This window comes from Ornithorhynchus anatinus, chromosome 14, assembly GCF_004115215.2.
Source record: "Ornithorhynchus anatinus isolate Pmale09 chromosome 14, mOrnAna1.pri.v4, whole genome shotgun sequence".
NCBI classification, from domain to species: Eukaryota; Metazoa; Chordata; class Mammalia; order Monotremata; family Ornithorhynchidae; genus Ornithorhynchus; species Ornithorhynchus anatinus.
In genome coordinates this window covers 30,470,419-30,488,786 of record NC_041741.1, presented here as the reverse complement: position 1 = coordinate 30,488,786, position 18,368 = coordinate 30,470,419, and the positions used below count along the sequence as shown (strand labels likewise).

The 18,368-nt window shown below is 38.5% G+C and overlaps 1 non-coding gene across 1 annotated transcript; it reads right to left on the bottom strand.

Annotated features, from left to right (window-relative positions):
• Positions 1-8,103: 8,103 nt before the first annotated feature.
• Positions 8,104-8,241, bottom strand: LOC114816836. The gene has a single exon (XR_003764642.1). It is a non-coding gene; the product is annotated as a small nucleolar RNA SNORA7 (small nucleolar RNA).
• Positions 8,242-18,368: the final 10,127 nt, after the last annotated feature.

Here is an 18,368-nt window from a genome sequence, read left to right as displayed (position 1 = left end):
CCATTGACGGGCTTACAGTCTAATCAGGAGAGACAGATGGACAAAAACAAGACAACTTAATCACGATAAATAGATAGAGGGGATGGACACCTCATTAACAAAATAAATAGGGCATCAGGCTTCAGTGTAAACTAAAGGCTTGTGAACTGGTGTGGTCCAGCTATTTTTATATCTGCAAGACCTAGACCCCAAATGGTTGCCCTGTCTGGCCCCTTGGACAGTCCCAACAGTTTCATTTCCAACTATATACAGTATCAAAAGACAAGAAAAGATCTAAAATGAGAAAAGCTTGGAAATGCAGTCTAGCTCCTGGAATCAAAACTATGCTCACTTTAACAAGGCTAGACTGGGTAGGACTTGTGAAGAGAATGAGTGAGAGCAGGATACCCAAACAGTGAAGCAGCATAGGAATGATCGTAGTCCTGGGAGTCAGGAGATCTTGCCTCTAACTCCAGCTTTGCCTCAACCTTGTTTTGTGATCTTGATCAAGTCACTAAAGTACTCTTTGCTATGTTTTTCTCATCTGAAAAATGGAGTTTTATAAATGTTCTTTTTTACTTTGAAATATAAAGCCCCATGGTTGGTCAGGGCTTACCTGATTTTATTTGATTTCATATCAAACCCAGCCCTTGGCATAGTGCATGGTACGTCATAATGAACAAATACCACAGTTTTATTGTCATGATAATTAGATCATTTATTATTATAAAAATGCTGTATGGAATGCTGAAAATTGGAAAATGAAAGCAAAGGTTTGAAGGAGAAAATATATGGTACTTCGATTTCAAAGAAGAAACCATACATATATATACACACACACATACACATCTGGGTGTATTTGTGTTTATGTGTGTATATAACCTATGCATATTTATAATATACATACATACATGTATGTACAGAGTGCTTTTGGAGGATAAAGGAAGTTTCATACATAACCAATTTAACTGAATTATAAACACAAGTCTTTTCATAATGAATGCAAAAATGTTGTTTTTCAGTTAATTTTTACATTATATATTTATTTTATCATTCCTTCCTTTAAAGATAATTAAGCCTATTTGATTGCAAAAACTGATATACACCATGTGCTTTTGAATACACAGATGTTTGGGGTTTTTTCTTAACATTATGAAATTGTAACAGTGAAAATATACCCTGAAATTAGATTGAACACTTACTAGGATCTGGGATTATGAAAGTACCATGGTTCAAGATAAAAGCTCAATTCTGCTAGCATAGCATTTTTTTTGAGTTGAAACTGATACTCATCCTTATTATTCACCATTTTCAAATGCTTTGATCCCTATTTTAATTTAATATAAATTTTAAATGGTATTTGTTAAGTGCTTACTATTTGCCAGGCATAGTAGTAACTGCTGGGGTAGATGCAAACTAATCAGGTTGAACAAAGTCCATTACCCACATGGGCCTCACAGTCTTAATCCCCACTTTACAGATGAGGGTAACTGAGGCACAGAGAATTTAAGTCACTTGCTCAAGGTCCCAGTGTGGACAAGTGGCAGAATGGGGATTTGAACCCAGTTCCTCTGACTCACTTCATTTATAATCATCACAGTCATATCACAGTTTTTAGTCTGAGCCAATCTGCATTTCCCATTGGAGCCTAGCCTGCTTTCAATAACTTTTAGGGAGATTTCAGAGTCAAATTTTAATATATTGATGATCATCAACTAAACCTCTTCCTGGAAATGCCATTAATGGTGAGTTCACTGCACACCTATTCTGATCAGTCATTTGTACAAAATAAGCTGGAATGTAGTATTGCAAGGTTACAGGATGACAGACAATATCAGTCCTTTCACACACAGTTAAAAACTCTCTGCAGGTAAAGATGCAAAACAACCTCCCAACATCATGATCGACAAATACAGAACTGAGACCTCAAAGTCATTTTTACAAACCAAATTTTGTATTCTTTGTCCTGTGATTGTGTTTTGTGGCACTGAGAAATCAAAGTGTTTTTGAAACACATCTAAAAGAATTGCATTGTGAGAAGATGATTATATCACTGTTTTCCTGGTGTGTTTAACAAAATGCAAACAGTATGCTATAATCTCTTCTAATTTATTTCAGTCACTTCTATTTCATTTTTATAGATATGAAAATACTATTGAAATGATCATAAAATGTAAAAGACACTAGAATTACCTCATCATTTTAATACAACTGTTTATTAGAATGCTTTGAGGCCATGGAAAATGACATCTTGCTTTTATGATAACTGAAAAAAATAGCAATAGAAAAAAATTACTTAAATTTTGTATTGCTGCCAATTGGCATTCTCAGTGTCAATTTCATCCCAGCAATTGCAACTGCATAAAATTAACAATGAAAGACAAAGAATTGACAGTGTGAGGAGGTTATCTATTTTTACCGTGAACATATTTTTGACTGGGGAAAAAGGGCATATCTCTGATTCAGGAATTTTTCTATTATCTACTGACCTGAGAGGGTTAATAAATTATTTATCCTGACAGGTTACACATGCATAACTTTGAAGAACTTTTTAAATTGTGTTCCTCACGATGACATTCATCTGTGCATATATCTGTGCACTCACATTTTAATGGCACATCAAAAACACTGTCATCATGAACAGCTTTCATCTATGAAGTTAAAAGGAACACAAATGTATTGTAGTTGACCAGGTGTCCTTTTGAAAGCCTTCCATCCTAAAATGGTGGAAAATGATTAATATCCCAAAAAAGAAACTGAGCAAAGTGTCTCTATAAATTTCAATTACGGTAAACAAAGCATTGTTTATTTTCTGTTTCATGGATATTTCATCCATTCCCAGTGGATGAAAATGGGCTCCCACCCTTTTGGGTTGCTTTCTTTCTAAAAGTGCTTTTCTGTGATGCCAAGCTCACCGTGATTCCTCTACATGACATTGAAGCATTATCTTTTTCCACCACGGAGCCTGTGTGCTGTGATAAACCACCACAGAAAAAGTCTTTTGTTTTGCAGGATCGCATTTAAACAGGTTGATTTCTGCTGCTTGACTGCCGAAATCATACTTGCAATCCCAATTGTCTAATTTTTAAAGTTGTTCTTGTTTATCATGTACTATATTCTTGTGAATAATTTCTAGTGGCTTTGAAAGAGAGTCTCGGGCCTATGTGAAGTAGACTTTAAATTGATTAATTATTTAATTCACTGAAAACTCTGTGAGGTGAAGAAATTGTTCATATCCTCTGGGCGCTGTCTTTTCTGTGGCTGTTGCTAGAACAAAAAATAAGCAACATCAATACTTCATACGTTCAGCTTTTTTCTGTATTTTTATGCTTAGGAAAGAAACTTCAAGGAATACGTGTTGTTTAATCATTGTTCTAGTCACTTCTGAGTTCAGTGCCAATATAAAGGCTTCGTCTTCCTGAGTCATAGGGATTAGGATGGTATTCAGTCATAGTAAATCTAAATTCGAGAAGTAATGAGAGAAGAAATTAAACTGCTTCAAGTCCAAAGCACCGTGGTGAATGGACGGTATCACCAATTTTCAGCAAAGGGTCTGGCTTTCATGGCAGAGTGGAGGAAAATGGGCATCAGATGAGCCTACTAACTGGGAGAAGTTGGGGAAAAAAATACATAGAATGTCAATAGATATGTAAAAATGAGTATGACTTACTTTTGGTGGCATCAAGAAATTTAGGATTGCCTAATGGATTCTATTGTACTTTCTCAAGTGCTTAGTACAGTGTTCAGCACACAGTAAGCGCTCAATAAATATAATTGAGTGAATGAACGAATAAATGAATAATGGAAAATCAACTTTCTCTCAAAAGCTCACCCTAATTCAATTCTACTTCAGCACCTATGCCCATTGGAGCCAAAGCTTAATTCATGAACAAAAGTAGTCAAAACTGGGTGCCCTTGGCAATGTTTCTAGTTCTGGCACCTTGATCAGTTGATGAAAGGTTTGAAGTTAGGGCTGGACTGCAGGAAGTGTTGGAGAAAGAAGAAAAGTTGTAAATGAGAATATGACATAAGGAAGAGGAGTAAGAGTGAAAGAAATCATTATCAAGATTCCTCTATAGTGTAAGCTCCTTATGGGCAGGGAATGTGTCTACTGAGTTGGTTTTATTGTGCTCTCCCAAGCTCAGTATAGTGCTCTGCAGTTCTACTGATTAATTATCACATTTCTGAGGTAGGGAAAGCATTTCTTTTTGTCATCCTTAACTAAATGTGGTTCCCATCTCAAAGGGTTAAGAAAAAAATGACTTCAAAGGTGATCGACTTTGACCACTTACATGATATTTGCTTTTACAAGTAATAGGAAAGGTATTTGAATTATAAATTCACCTGATCTTTCCAAATTATGCCCTCTTAAACGACAAACTAGTTAGCAAAAAAATGAGTTTGGTCACAAGAAAACCAAGAGAAATTCACTGTCCATTCTGGCTATCAACATTTTGAAGGGCAACTGTATGACTAGTGCTTTGGTTGGAAGCAGCGGAAATAGACATCTCAGGGACACCTATTGTGGACACCTAGATGTTTGCCTCTAGTCCCTACTTTTAGAACGCTCTCTGCTGATGACATTTTTCTGTATTTCTTCTTTTGTGAGAGATAGAAACTGGACAGCAGCACTCTTTTGCTGTAATTGATTCATTTATGACCTTGGAAAAGTCTTTCACTTCTCATTTCCTCCATCTTATCAAATTAGAATAATACTTTTGGAAAAGAACTTTGAGATCATAATGTGATTTTTACATTAGTCCAGGTCCTATTATCACTTCTTTCATTATTTTAGCTTCTCAGCTCTCAAAGTTCATGTCTATCTCAAAAAGCAGTGCAGTGTATGTTTGGGAATGTTTAATTTAAGTTAGGAAATTTTTGTCTCAGTTCAATGAATGAAACAACTCTCCTCCTATGGGTTGGATTATTTTTAATGTTTATGATACACTCAACTATACTCTTTCCAGGCCTCCTTTGCCGTCCCTAGGGAAAATACAAGGTAGAGAGAAATTCATTACATTATCACCATGTTCACTGATGAGAAACAGCACATACCTCAGATTTGATGAAGGTTTCATTCAAGAGCATATTCTACATACACATATATATGAACACAGTACAGTGTGTATATAGATACATATGTCCAACTTTATGCTGAAAATTGTTTAATTTACCTTGGATTTTAAAATTATTTCCACTTCCAAAGGACAGTAAACTTGAGGATAATTCCAAAACAAGGGTAGCTTTAGAATGTAGTACTAGAGCATTCTCCACCAGTATATAGATAGTTTGCAACGAAAGATGTTGGAAAATGACACCTTTGCAGAACAGTAAATACACACATGCGTACAGACTTCATTCATTCATTCAGTTGCATTTATTAAGCCCTTAATGTGTGCAGAGCACTGAACTGAGTACTTGGGAGAGTACAATATAACAGATACGTACCTTGTGCACTAAAGAGGTATAATTTTCAAAAATAAAATAATTAGTTTCAGAATGTATAAAAACTGTGATGTGTTAGTCCTGCTGTAAGTCCAGTGGAAAAACACAGCTGTGGAAATCAATTATATTTCACTCAATCATACCTTTTGAGCACTGCATGCAGAGCACTGTACTAAGTGTTGGGGAGAGTACAAAGCAACAGAGCTGGTAGAATGTGTCTGTGTTCCCTGCCCACAAGGAGCTTACATCAGGAGACCTGGGTTCTCATCAGTGTTCTGCTTTCTGAAGATCTTCACTGGTGAAGATTTCAGATAGAAAAAAAAAAAATACCTAGGGTTTAATGCGGTCAACAGACCCAGTGGCAATCTTGAAAAATACCAGACTAACAACTGTGGTAAAGATTGCAGGTACTTCCTAGAGCACATAGACACTGCTTGGGAACTATGTTGTAATCAGTTACGCATTCGATCAATTATATTTAATAAGCACTCACTCTATGTACACCCCTAAGTGCATCTTGCCCATAGAAAAAGAATCTTCACATGCACTTTGGTATGTGCTGCATCTCAGGCTGGACCGTTTACTTCCCTCCGCACCCGAACAGAACTATCAATCAATCTATTGTATTTATTGAGCTCTGTGTGCAGAGCAACGTATTAAACACTTGGGATAGTATAATGAAACGGAGTTGATAGGCACGTCCCCTGCAGGAAGGGTGGATGAGAATGGCACTGAACCAACCCCTGACTTAATAATCGATCCTTGGCCCCGAGGTTCAGACCTGAAGTCTCTGGACTTCCCCCTTTAGACTAAGCTCTGTTGTACTGTACTCTCTAAAGTGCTTAATACAGTGCTCTGCACACGGTAAGTGCTCAGTAACTACAAATGACTGATCTCAGGACTGGAAATCTCAGCATAAAGGTTTACCCACTGCTTCTGAGGAGAGTTTCAATGATCATTCCAATTCATCAAACAATGACATCTTATTTATTAGGAATCAGCCAGAAAGATAACCTAAATTTCATATGGATCACTAGAGCATGACTCTGCCACTTGTCAGCTTTGTGACTGTGGGCAAGTCACTTACCTTCTCTGTGCCTCAGTTACCTCATCTGTAAAATGGGGATTCAGACTGTGAGCCTCACGTGGGACAAGCTGATTACCCTGTATCTACCCCAGCACTTAGAACAGGGCTCTGCCCTGTCTCTGTTGCCGATCTGTACATTTCAAGTGCTTAGTACAGTGCTCTGCACATAGTAAGCGCTCAATAAATACTATTGAATGAACATAGTAAGTGCTTAACAAATACCAACATTATTAGAGCACTTGAAGTGATCAGTGTTAGATGGAATATCTCTGGGTATATTATGAACTTATTCTACTACTGTAACCACTGTAATGAAGGAAGGTATCCAAGACATCAAGACTACTCAAAATCAAACTCCCAAAGAATAAAATCACTTCCAAGGAATACCTGTAAATAACTTCAGCCTGGCTGCTTTGCGCTAGTGCTTGACAAGGATTAACCCTAGCTTGCGTGAGGAGGAGTTGGACCATTGTGCACTGGGTTTACACTGCACTTGCTTTAAGCCAACTACATTCTGTTTTTATAATATGTATATAGAAAGAGTACATATATAGGGAGAATGAATGTATGTGCATAAATGTGCTGTCGACCTAAATTTCTAATGTATAAACTAATCTCGATTTTCTGTATTCAAAAAGAACAGTAAACAGAGTTGATAAAAGAGGACAGTAGAAATGAAGCTATTAAAAAATTCCACCTTTGGGATTAATAACCATGCTCATTTTTATTAATTCAGTACCTCAGGTGCATATAACTACCTCTATGAGCAGTAACTCAGCTGTATCCATTTAGCTCTCTGAACTGCAAGAATTCCAGAATTAGGGTACAATGAATCATAACAGCTGGACTTTTATAGCTTAGCATATTTCCCAAGAGATATAGTGCTACAAATAAATCAATATTTTCATTTTTATGTTATGGTTAAATTATTTTAACTCTCCTAGATTAAGTCTTTAATGGATACCTTTTCATCCAGGTTAGAGTACTGAATACAAAGCCAAACTTCCAGAAAACTACAAACTGATTCCTCTATGTGGCAACGATCTGCAGCATTCCATTCAGAGAGGATGTTGCTTTAATAAAGGAACCAGTTAGATTTGGTAGGGTTAATTGTAAATTTTTTATGGCATTTGTTAAGCTCTTACTATGTGCCAGGTGTTGTTCTAAGCATTGAGGTAGATATAAGCTAATCAGGTTGAATAGAATCTATGACCCTCAGTTTTCTCATCTACAAAATGGGGCTGATCTATCTGTTCTCCCTCCCCCTTAGACTGAGCCTAATACAGAGAAGCAGAGGTCAGCAGGGAGTCAGAGGTCATGAGTTCTAATCCCAACTCCGCCACTTGTCAGCTGGGTGACTGTGGGCAAGTCACTTCACTTCTCTGTGCCTCAGTTCCCTCATCTGAAATATCCATGGCCACATCTCTCCCAGAACGCTCCACCTCCATCTGCAATTATTCCGGTAGCATATCCATAGAGTTTTCTTGGCAAAATACAGAACTACTTTACCATTGTCTTCTTCTGTTCAGTAAACTTGTGTCACGCTCTCTACTCTCTCCCATGTTGCTGCTTCTCAACACAGATGAGTTTTGACTTGTAGCAGATTGCCTTCCACTCGCTAGCCACTGGCCCAGCTAGGAGTGGAATGAGTAGGCCTCTGCTTGACTCTCCCTCCCGTATCCGAGACTAGTAGAGTACTGGAAACTCTCCAGGTGTGACCCTGAGAGGGGTACGGAAACCTTTAGACTTGGCAAAATGCTTTTCTTCACCTATAAAGCATGGAAAAAATGGCCAAATTTCAAAAAATATCACCATCCACTAGAAAAAATTTAGAGAGCAGCTGGTGGAAATTATGTGAGCCTCCCGCAAGATTTTAGCTGAAGTCTTTTTTTTTTTTTAAATGGTATTCATTAGATGCTTGATTAGATTATCGAGCACTATTCTAAACACTAGGGTTGATAAACTTCAATCAGAAAGGACACAGTCCCCCTCCCATACGGGCCTCACAGTCCAAGTAGGAGGGAGAACAAGTAGTAAATCTTCATTTTACAGATGAGGCAACAGAGACAAAGAGAAGTGAAGCGACTTGCCAAAGGTCATACTGCAGGCAGTGGTGGAGCCGGGACTGGAACCCAGGTTCTCTGATTCCCAGGCCTGTGTTCTTTCTACTAGGCCAGGCTACTTCTCAAAAGCTGTCCTACTGAACAGACCATTGAGAAATATAACCAACTGTGCGCTTACTACATGAATTACATGTGGCTTCAGAAGTGTTCTTTGAAGATCAATAGCTTTCTCCACTTTCAAAGTCCTTTTGAAGGCACATCTTCTCCAAGACTGCATCACCCTGATTTCCTCCCTTTCTTCACCCCCCTCTCAGCCCCATAGCACTTAAGTACACATCAATAATTCAATTTAGGCATGGAGTGTGTCTGTTTATTATTGTAGTGTACTCTCCCAAGAGCTCAGTATGGTGCTCTGCACACAGTAAGCACTCAATAAATATGATTGAATGAATTAATTTCTTTATATTAATGTCCTTCTCCCCCTCTGGAATGTGCGCTCATTGTGGGCAAGGAATGTGTCTACTAATTCCGTTGTTTGTACTCCCCCAAACGCTTAGTACAGTGTGCTGCACAAAGCAAGTGCTCAGTAAATGTCACTGATGATGATATTCTGTATCAAATGTCATTGGTAGAAGAGGCTTTGAATTAAAGGAATGTGGGTCATGCGATCATATACCAAAATAACTGAGTGATAGATTAGGGCCTCTTAACAGCTGGAGTAACTTTAAGGTGTACAGTTCACAGTACCTAGCAATTCCAAACCACAGAAGCATTTTGGAGAGCTCACCTCTGCCCACGGATCCTCAGATCAAAGCTGTTCACAAGTCACAAACCTATTGCCAGCGTCAAATATGTTTGAGAGATCAAGAATTAAATCACTGACCCTGCTGTTCTATTGGGAGCCATGGTCGAGTCAAGCTGAGGGACCATTGCATTCCTCTTCCCTCTGGCCTCTGCACTTTGCTTCCTGGCATTCCTAATTATCCTATAGGACTCTTCAGGGGAGACAGCAGCAATGGGAGTCTCCAAGAACCCTCGTGGGAAGTCAAGAGTTGGAAATTTAAGGGCATGTGAGTGTCATCAGAATCGCGCATTCAGTCTTTGCCCTTTGCATTTTGAACCTGCGTGGGAACCTGTCTTGATGATTCAACTTAGGTCGGGACTATGGAGGTTATATTTGCTATTTACTCACCCCAAATTCAGGAACTTTTACAGCAATTTCCATATCTTAAAATTGGATGGGTAATGCAAAATGTACTATTCCAGCTTGCCAATGACTTGCTTCATCGAGTTCCTTAAAGTCTCAAGAGCTTGGTTTTCATCTCACCTTGAAGTAAACTATAATAATGACCTGAAGCATTAATATGCTTCCCCAAATTCCTTCCCTACTCTCTTAACTAACTGATACCTTGGAAGGATAGAACTCGGTATGAGATATTTTCTGAACTTTGAATAGAAGTAGAATAAGAGAATAAATTGGAAAATGCTTCCACTTCCCATGTGACCTCATTCGATCTAATGATTAATTCCACCTCCAAACTCATTTTTGTTTGAAATATTTTGACATGGCTTATATTTAATGAGGGCTCTTAAGCGTGTTATATTTAATTCTATTATGAAATGTAATATCCTAATCTTATACCAGGATGAAGAGAATTATGCTTTGAAAGTAGAAAAAACTATAGACTATTAGTACTGTACTTGATTCTAATACCTAAGGATTACAATCAGATTTCATTATTAAATATACAGTTTTTATAAATCAAAAGTGAAAATGTATTAAAAGCATCAAGTTGGGGTATGTTGCCTTCCACACAAACAAATCTCCTCAGGGTATTTCCTGAGACTACATTACATTTTCCAGAAAAACAATGGTCATTACCGGCCCCTAAAGAGAAAATGGAAATTGTAAAGGCTTCTTCAAACACTGCCCATTTTGGAAAGCTTTTCCCTCCACTTCATGCCATCCCTGGGGGCAGAATCTTTAAAAGTCAGGTGAGGTGAGGCATTTTTTTTTTCTTGCTTCTCTTTTCAGTAGATGCCTGGGTAGTTTCTGCTGTAAACTACACTGTCTATCTTGGGGATTACCTCTATGTAGATAAGTAATCCTTTTTATTAATTCTGTTCATAAATTTTTAGGGAGAAGTTTAGATGGGTGGATAGGAGACTTGGAATTTTCTGTTGGTTTCTCCTTTTCCTGTTAATTTTCTGTCTTCTGAAATAAAGTTCTGTGTTTGTGTTTTTGAATATTGAACCCTTCTGGAAATGTATACCATGTCCCTCAATCATCCCCCATATCCGCTCTTAGTAGCTCTCAAGTATATGCTAATGTTTTGGTACATTTGGGATCAGTCTTGAAGGAGTGGAATTTTTATTTTATTCCAAGATATCCTTACAAACCTATCACTAACCAAAGGAAACTTGTAATGATTCAGAAGATACATGGTAGCTCTTGAAAGCTTTAAGGGGGAACGTGACAATTTGAGAGATGAATTAGATGAAGCATTCATAAATTTACAAAATGGATTGGAAGATGATTAGGATACAGGCTGACCTGACTAGTATCTCCCTCAATGATTTTCCTGTTGTTCGTGCTTTGAGATGCTCATAATCTAGACTCCTGGATCATGTAGTTACCTGCCACTCACAGGGTCCCGGACGTCAAATGAATAAAACACAGATTTCTAAACTTTTTTAGGGAATTCCTTTATGTCGGGAGGGTGGTTGATAAGGGAGTGTGAGGAAGCAAAGGATCCTATAATAGAGAAAACTTAAACATGCTTCCTGTACATAAGTCAGAGAGAAAAGAAATCGTAGAAACTGTGTGAATATTTGGCAACCATTTTCAGGAGGTCTCTGATTATGGATGCCATCTTTAATGTCCTAAATGGCACCCACCTTGGGAAAGTCAAGAATCTTGGGAAGCTGCATGATGTAGTGGAAAGAGCACGGACATGGGAGTCAGAGGACCAAGACTCTTATCCTGGATCAGTAAATTGCTCTTCCAATTGCTAGCTGGGTGACTTTAGTCAAGTCACTGAACTTCTCTGTGCCTCAGTTTCTTCAACAGTAAAATGAAGATTCAATACCTGTTCCCTTTCCCACTTAAGATGTAAGCCCCATATGGGAAAAGCGTGTGTCCCACCTAATTGACTTGTACCTACCTCAGAGTTTAGAACAGTGTTTGACACACAGTAAATGTTTGACAAGTACCATAAAACAAACAAGAGCCTAACTGCTGCCCCATTGCAGTCTGCTTATGTCATTTATGAGAGAAACAGCTCTGTGGCTCCCTAGGTAATAGATAACCAATCCAGGGTTACCTGGGCTCTGAAGGATGATCAGCAGGAAGCAAATCAACCTAAATGTTACCAAAATAATCATCATAACAATAACTTGTTTTTTTATAGTGCTTTTACTTTTTCAGTGTGCTTTCATAACATTTATCTCTTTTTATCCTCAAAATATGAGAGACAATGAGAGGGAGATATTATTATCTACAATATATAGATGAATAAACCGTGGCCCAGAGAGGTGAAATGACTTTGCCAAGGTCTCATAGGAGACCAGGGACAGAACTGGGGCTAGAATCTAAATTTTCTGAGTCCTAGATCTTTGCTTTTTCTAGATAAGCTGAGTGGCCAAGTGGAAAAAGCATGGGCCTGGAGTCAGAAGAACTGGGTTCTAATTCCTGTCTGCCACTTGCCTGCTGTGTGAACTTGAGAAATCACCTAATTGCTTGATGCCTCCATTTCCTCATGAGAAAATGTAGATTAAATCCCTGTTCTCCCTCCCATTTAGACTCTGAGCCCCTATGTGGGACAGGGACTATGTCCAATGTGATTATCTTGAATCTACCACTGTGCTTAGTAAGAATTTAACAAATACCACAATTGCTACTAGACCAGCCGGTTCCTCATAATTACCAAGTAAATCAGATAAATACAAATGAAAGGAGATGTGAGAATTAGCGGAGGAATAGCACAAAGCCCCGCAAACTCCAATACCCCTGAAACCTGTGAAAGAAAAGAGGGTTTCCCCTTAAATATGGGGGGAGTGCAAATGGTTTGCTTTTCTGAGTTGCAAAATCATGCTCTAAATTGTTCAAGATTTACTCCTTTGTAATTTTAATTACTGCATTTTCAAAGATTTATCGAGAATTTACTGTCAGAACTGTTTGGGGGTATGTTCTCTTTTTCAGCCCAAGTTACCATTTAGAGAATTACATTTATGGCATTTTAATTGGTGTCCTTGGAGTCTATCAGAATTGATGCACTGCAAAACTTGCATTTTAGAAGTAGTCTGCTATTCTGATGCACTAAAACCCATGGAGAATTAATTTGGATCATATTTTAGGAAAAGTCACTATTCCCCTCTTTGATTTATACACATGGATAAAGATTCTTTGGAAAATTGTGACTTTGGCAAGGTGACCCAACAAATTATATTTGGAGTAGAAATTGTAATTCTAAATTCTTAATACCATGCCCTTCGCTTTAATTTGAGAAATGTATAAGGATTCAGGATTGGGAAAAAAAATGGCAGGTTCTATAAGGTTCAATAAAATGACCCAAAATGATGAGAAATAGACATGAGAGCTTGTGATCTAGGAAAAGAGGGGAAGACAGGATTTGAGATGGGCACATAGGAGAGAATAGTTAATTAAAAAGGCAAAGATCAAAGTCGTGAACAACAGTAAATATAAGACATTGTGACTAGAGGAACAGAACTTTTAGGCTCCAAAGGACTCATGTAAATTTGTTCTCAGTCCAACTGTGACCACACAAGTTTCTCAGCATTCTAAAAAATGAGTAGCCCTCCCCTAATAAGTAACCTTCCCCTTGTTTATTGTTATATTGTACTCTCCCTAGCACTTAGTACAGTGCTCTGCACACAATAAGTGCTCAATAAATGATTGACTGACCCTGACACTGTGTCCTCACTTTGCCTGGCTGTGGAGGTCATCAGTGGGCATTCGGGAAGCTAGACAGTCTTTCGGCAAAATAAGGCCTTGGTGATACAATGTAGAAGAGACTGACTAGGACCTCATGGTGATCTTTGTGATGAAGCATCTCTACATAGGATGATATTGTGATTTTTTTAATGTTGATCATAGCATTCATCTTCTAGTCACATTCCATAGCTCATTATAGTTAGATCAAATCTTCCAAGGAAAAACATCATAATAATCAATTAATAGTATTTATTGAGTGCTTGCTCTGTGCAGAGCACTGTACTGAGCAGTGGATTTAGTTTCTGTAGGGAAAAGACTTCTTTGTTCAGTCTATATTTCCCCACTTTTCCAAAACTTCCAGTGGTTGCCCATCAGGTTCCACATCAGGTAGACACTCCTTACCCTAGACTTTAAATCATTCAATAAACTTTCTCCCTACCACCTTTCCTTATTAATCTCCTACTACAACCCAATCTGCATAATCCAGTCCTCTCTCCCCAATCTCATCTATCCCACTGCTGACTTTTTGTCCACATCTTCCCTGGGGCCCGAAACTCCTTCTCCCTTCACATTTTCAGATCACTCCCCATCTTCAAAAGTTATTTAAAGTCACATCTCCTCAGAAAACTTTCCCTGACTGATCTTCCCAACCTCTTTCATTTCCTACTGCTTTATTCATGCACTTGAATCCATAACCTCTAAGCACTTGTGGCATTCATTCCATCCCCCACTCCCACAATATCCATGTAAATAGCCTTATTCTCAGTTCTTCCTCAACCTGGAATTATTATGTCTGCCTCCCCACCTAGACTAAGTTTTTGAGGACAATTACTCTCCCCAACTTCAAAGCCCTATTTGTTAATAATGTTGGTATTTGTTAAGCACTTACTATGTGCAGAGTGCTGTCCTAAGCGCTGGGGTAGATACAGGGTAATCAGGTTGTCCCACATGAGGCTGACAGTTAATCCCCATTTTACAGATGAGATAACTGAGGCCCAGAGAAGTGAAGTGACTTGCTCACAGTCACACAGCTGACAAATGGCAGAGCCGGGATTCGAACCCATGACCTCTGACTCCCAGGCCAGGTTCTTACCACTGAGCCACGCTGCCTATTGAAGGCACATTTTCTCCCAGTCCTTCGCCGACTAAACTCTCATTTCCCTTTCTCCTATTCCCTTCTGCATCAACCTGATTTGCTCCCTTTATTCATCCTTCCCTCTTCTCCACAGTCCTAATGCATTTAATCCGTAATTAATGCATTTATATTATGGTTGGTCTCCCCCTTTAGACTGTAAACTCATTTTGGGCAGGGAATGTGTCTGTTATATTCTTAAATTGTACTCTCTCAAGCACTTAATACAATGCTCTGCACAGAGTAAGTGCTCAATAACTGCAATGAATTGGAATCATCCCTACGCATACTTTTTTTGGATTTAGTACATTGCTTTGCACAGAGTATTCACTAAATTAATACCGCTGATTTGTTTGAAATGCCCATAGACTCTGTTCGAGAGAGATTATGTCAATCTAACATTCGGTCATACATTTTTATTTACATTATAATACAGTTACACACCTATGATTCTCTTGATTTACATTAGCTCATTCTCATTTATTCATCTGTATATCCCACCATCCTACTGCAGTCAACAGTTGTAGCATTTTTCTGTCTCCTGGTCCCATCATACCAGGATAGTTTCAATTCCCTACACTGCACTGGAAGCTCTGTGAAGGCCGGGACATCTATTTTCATTACAGCCTCCCAACCACATAGAGGTGGTCAAGAAATGCAATTAATTGATGAATGACATGATTTCATATCAGCAGCATCTACTTCAAACAAGGGGGATAGCTCTATCCTATCACTGATATTGTTTCATTGACTTCAATTGATGGTAACCACTAACTGATGATTATTCAGTTATCTTCTTTACCTTGCTTGATAGATGCAGTCTTCTGCTGACTCTAAACAAGAAACCACTTTAGCCACTTCTGCAGGCTCAGAAAACACTTTCATCTTAATTGTCCTGTTCTTTCGGAAGAAAGCATTTTTGGCTTGTCTTTCCAGGATAATCATCTCAAATTGCTACATCACTTCCATGGCTCGAACTTGTCTTTAGTATAACATTTAGAATTAAACTGAAATTCAGCTTCCAACAGACCTGCTGTGCTGGAGTGGGTTGGGAAGAGATCGAAGTCTCTCATATTTTAGAACTTTGAGAAGGCTATGGCTGAGGCTGGCATGACATCTGGAATCTACATATGACAATTGCAGGGTTTGGAAGTCCGAAAATGACCTCTCCAGCTTAGTGGAAAGAGCCTGGGCTTGGGAGTCAGAGGTCATGGGTTCTAATCCCAGCTCGGCCACTTGTCAGTTGTGTGACTTTGGGCAAGTCACTTCACTTCTCGGTGCCTCAGTTATCTCATCTGTAAAATGGGGATTAAGACTGTGAGCCCCACATGGGACAACCTGATTCCCCTCTGTCTACCCCAGCACTTAGAACAGTGCTCAGCACATAGTAAGCGCTTAACAAATACCAACATTATTATTATTATTATTATTATTATTCATCTGTAAAATGAGGATAGGGGATTAAGACTGTGAGCCATATGTGGGACAACCTGATTACCTTGTATCTACCTCACAGAGTTTAGAACAGTGCTTGGTACATAGTAAGCATTTAATAAACGCCATCATAATTATGGGGAAGCAGCAAGACCTAGTGGATAAGAGCATGGGCCTGGGAGTCAGGAGGTCATGAGTTCTAATCCCAGATCCTCCACTTGTCTTCTGTGTGACCTTGGGCAAATCATTTCACTTCTCTTGGCTTCAGGTCTATAAAGAGGGGATTAAGAATGTGAGCCCTACATGGGACAGAGACTGTGTCCAACCCAACTATTTTGTATCTATCCCAGTGCTTAGAGCAGTGCCTGGCACATAGTAAGCACCTAACAAATACCATCCTCATCATCATCTTGGAGGAGATGTGATTACCCGGTTAGACAGTCTCTGCCCCATAAGGGAGTCACAGTCTAAGAGTGTGAACAGGTATTGAACCCCATTTTACCAATGAGGAAACTGAGGCACAGAGAAATTAAGTGACTTGCCCTAGGTCACACAGCAGGTAACTGGTAGAACCACAATTACAATCAGGTCCTTTGACTCACAGGCCCATGTTCTTTCCATTAGTCTATGCTGCTTATCTTTCTCTGTATTTGGAATCTTGGGAAATGGTGAAAAGCATTTTCCAAAGGAAAACAGAAATACTGGAAACAGAAGGTAAACCCATGGAACCATTGGGTTTAAGATGATAAATGGCACGATTTCAAGTATTGCTCATTTTGGCTCTTACTAGACTGTAAGCCCGTTGTGGGCAGGGATTTTCTCTGTTGCTGTATTGTACTCTCCAGGCACTTAGTACAGTGTTCTGCACACAGTAAGGACTCAAATAATATGATTCAATGAATGAATTTGACATTTCTAATTTCAATTCAGTTTAAAATTTTTAAAATAATTATTAGGAAATGCTGTGCCTGGAGAAGAACAATGATTGCCTTAACCATTTTGAACTCTGACCTTTATTATACCTAAAATACCTGGAGTAGTACTCTGACCTCAACAAACTTTCTGTCCGACTGTCTACCTCCTAAACTACCTTCTTTCTAAAAAAACTGGTGCTCATATTTTAGCAGCGTATTCTCTTTGTGATCTGGATATAATCCTCCAGAGAGTAGGGTGTAAAATATTCCTTACACTCTTTGAACAAGGTGCTGAAAGCAAGGTCACTAAAAAGAAAGACAAGAGCTAAAGACTCATTTCATTACTACGTCCTATTATTTAATGATCTTAATTAATGCTGTTGTAAGGAAGAAAGTAATGGACAAATTATATCTTATGAAGTGTGACGATCTGGATCATAAGCATCAGATGTACTGACATATACTCAATAGGTTCAGTGAACAAACTACATTTCTGGATCTCTTTTGGAATGCTTATCACTAAAGGAGTAATATTTGTCAAGCAATTCTAGTGTACTTATCAAAGTTCCAAAAACAAGCACAAATTGTTTTACAGAAGAAGATCATTTAAAACAGAAATCATGAGAATTGGAGGGGTAGAGAGGGAAGGACTCTAAATTAATCCAAATAGCTTCATTTCATTTTTCTAAGCTCCTATGCGGAAGTCATTAGACCCTTTGGGGAATGTTTTTATGAATGTGTGTGTGTGTAGACTGCAGGTTCTCAGTTTGTGCCTGATGTGGGTTGTTTCTTGTTGAGATGTTTAGCTGACAGGAGATGTGGCAGTAACAGGATAGTAAACAGTCAGGGGAATGAAGTTTATTACCTCTTCCATCACCAGAATGTTTTCTCCACAGTCCATCTCACATGGAGGATTGCAGATTAAGGAAGAGGACACATTAAGGCCAAAGGACATCTAAGATCTAATACGGTAAGCCTGTAGTGACCAAAAATCACTCATAAGGATGAATTAGTTGATGATTTGGGGATAGTTTAGAAGTCTGCATGGAGAGTACCAGACTAATTATTCTGAAAGTAGATAACTCCTTCTGATTCAAACGGTCAGTGCTGATGTGATTAGTAATAAAGAATTAAAAAATATGCTGTGTACCTTTTTTTGGACCTTCTTATCGATAAAAGAATGATTATGCAGGAGTTCTTATCCTTAGCACTGCACATACCAAAAACAAGAAATCTATAGTAAAGGAGCAAGGAATTTGCTAATCCTCTTTCACTCCTTAAAAATCAAAGTTTATATCTTTAAAGTAACTTAAGAGACCCTTCGTGTCAATTATGCCTCAGGCAGCTTTGAGGTTTTCAT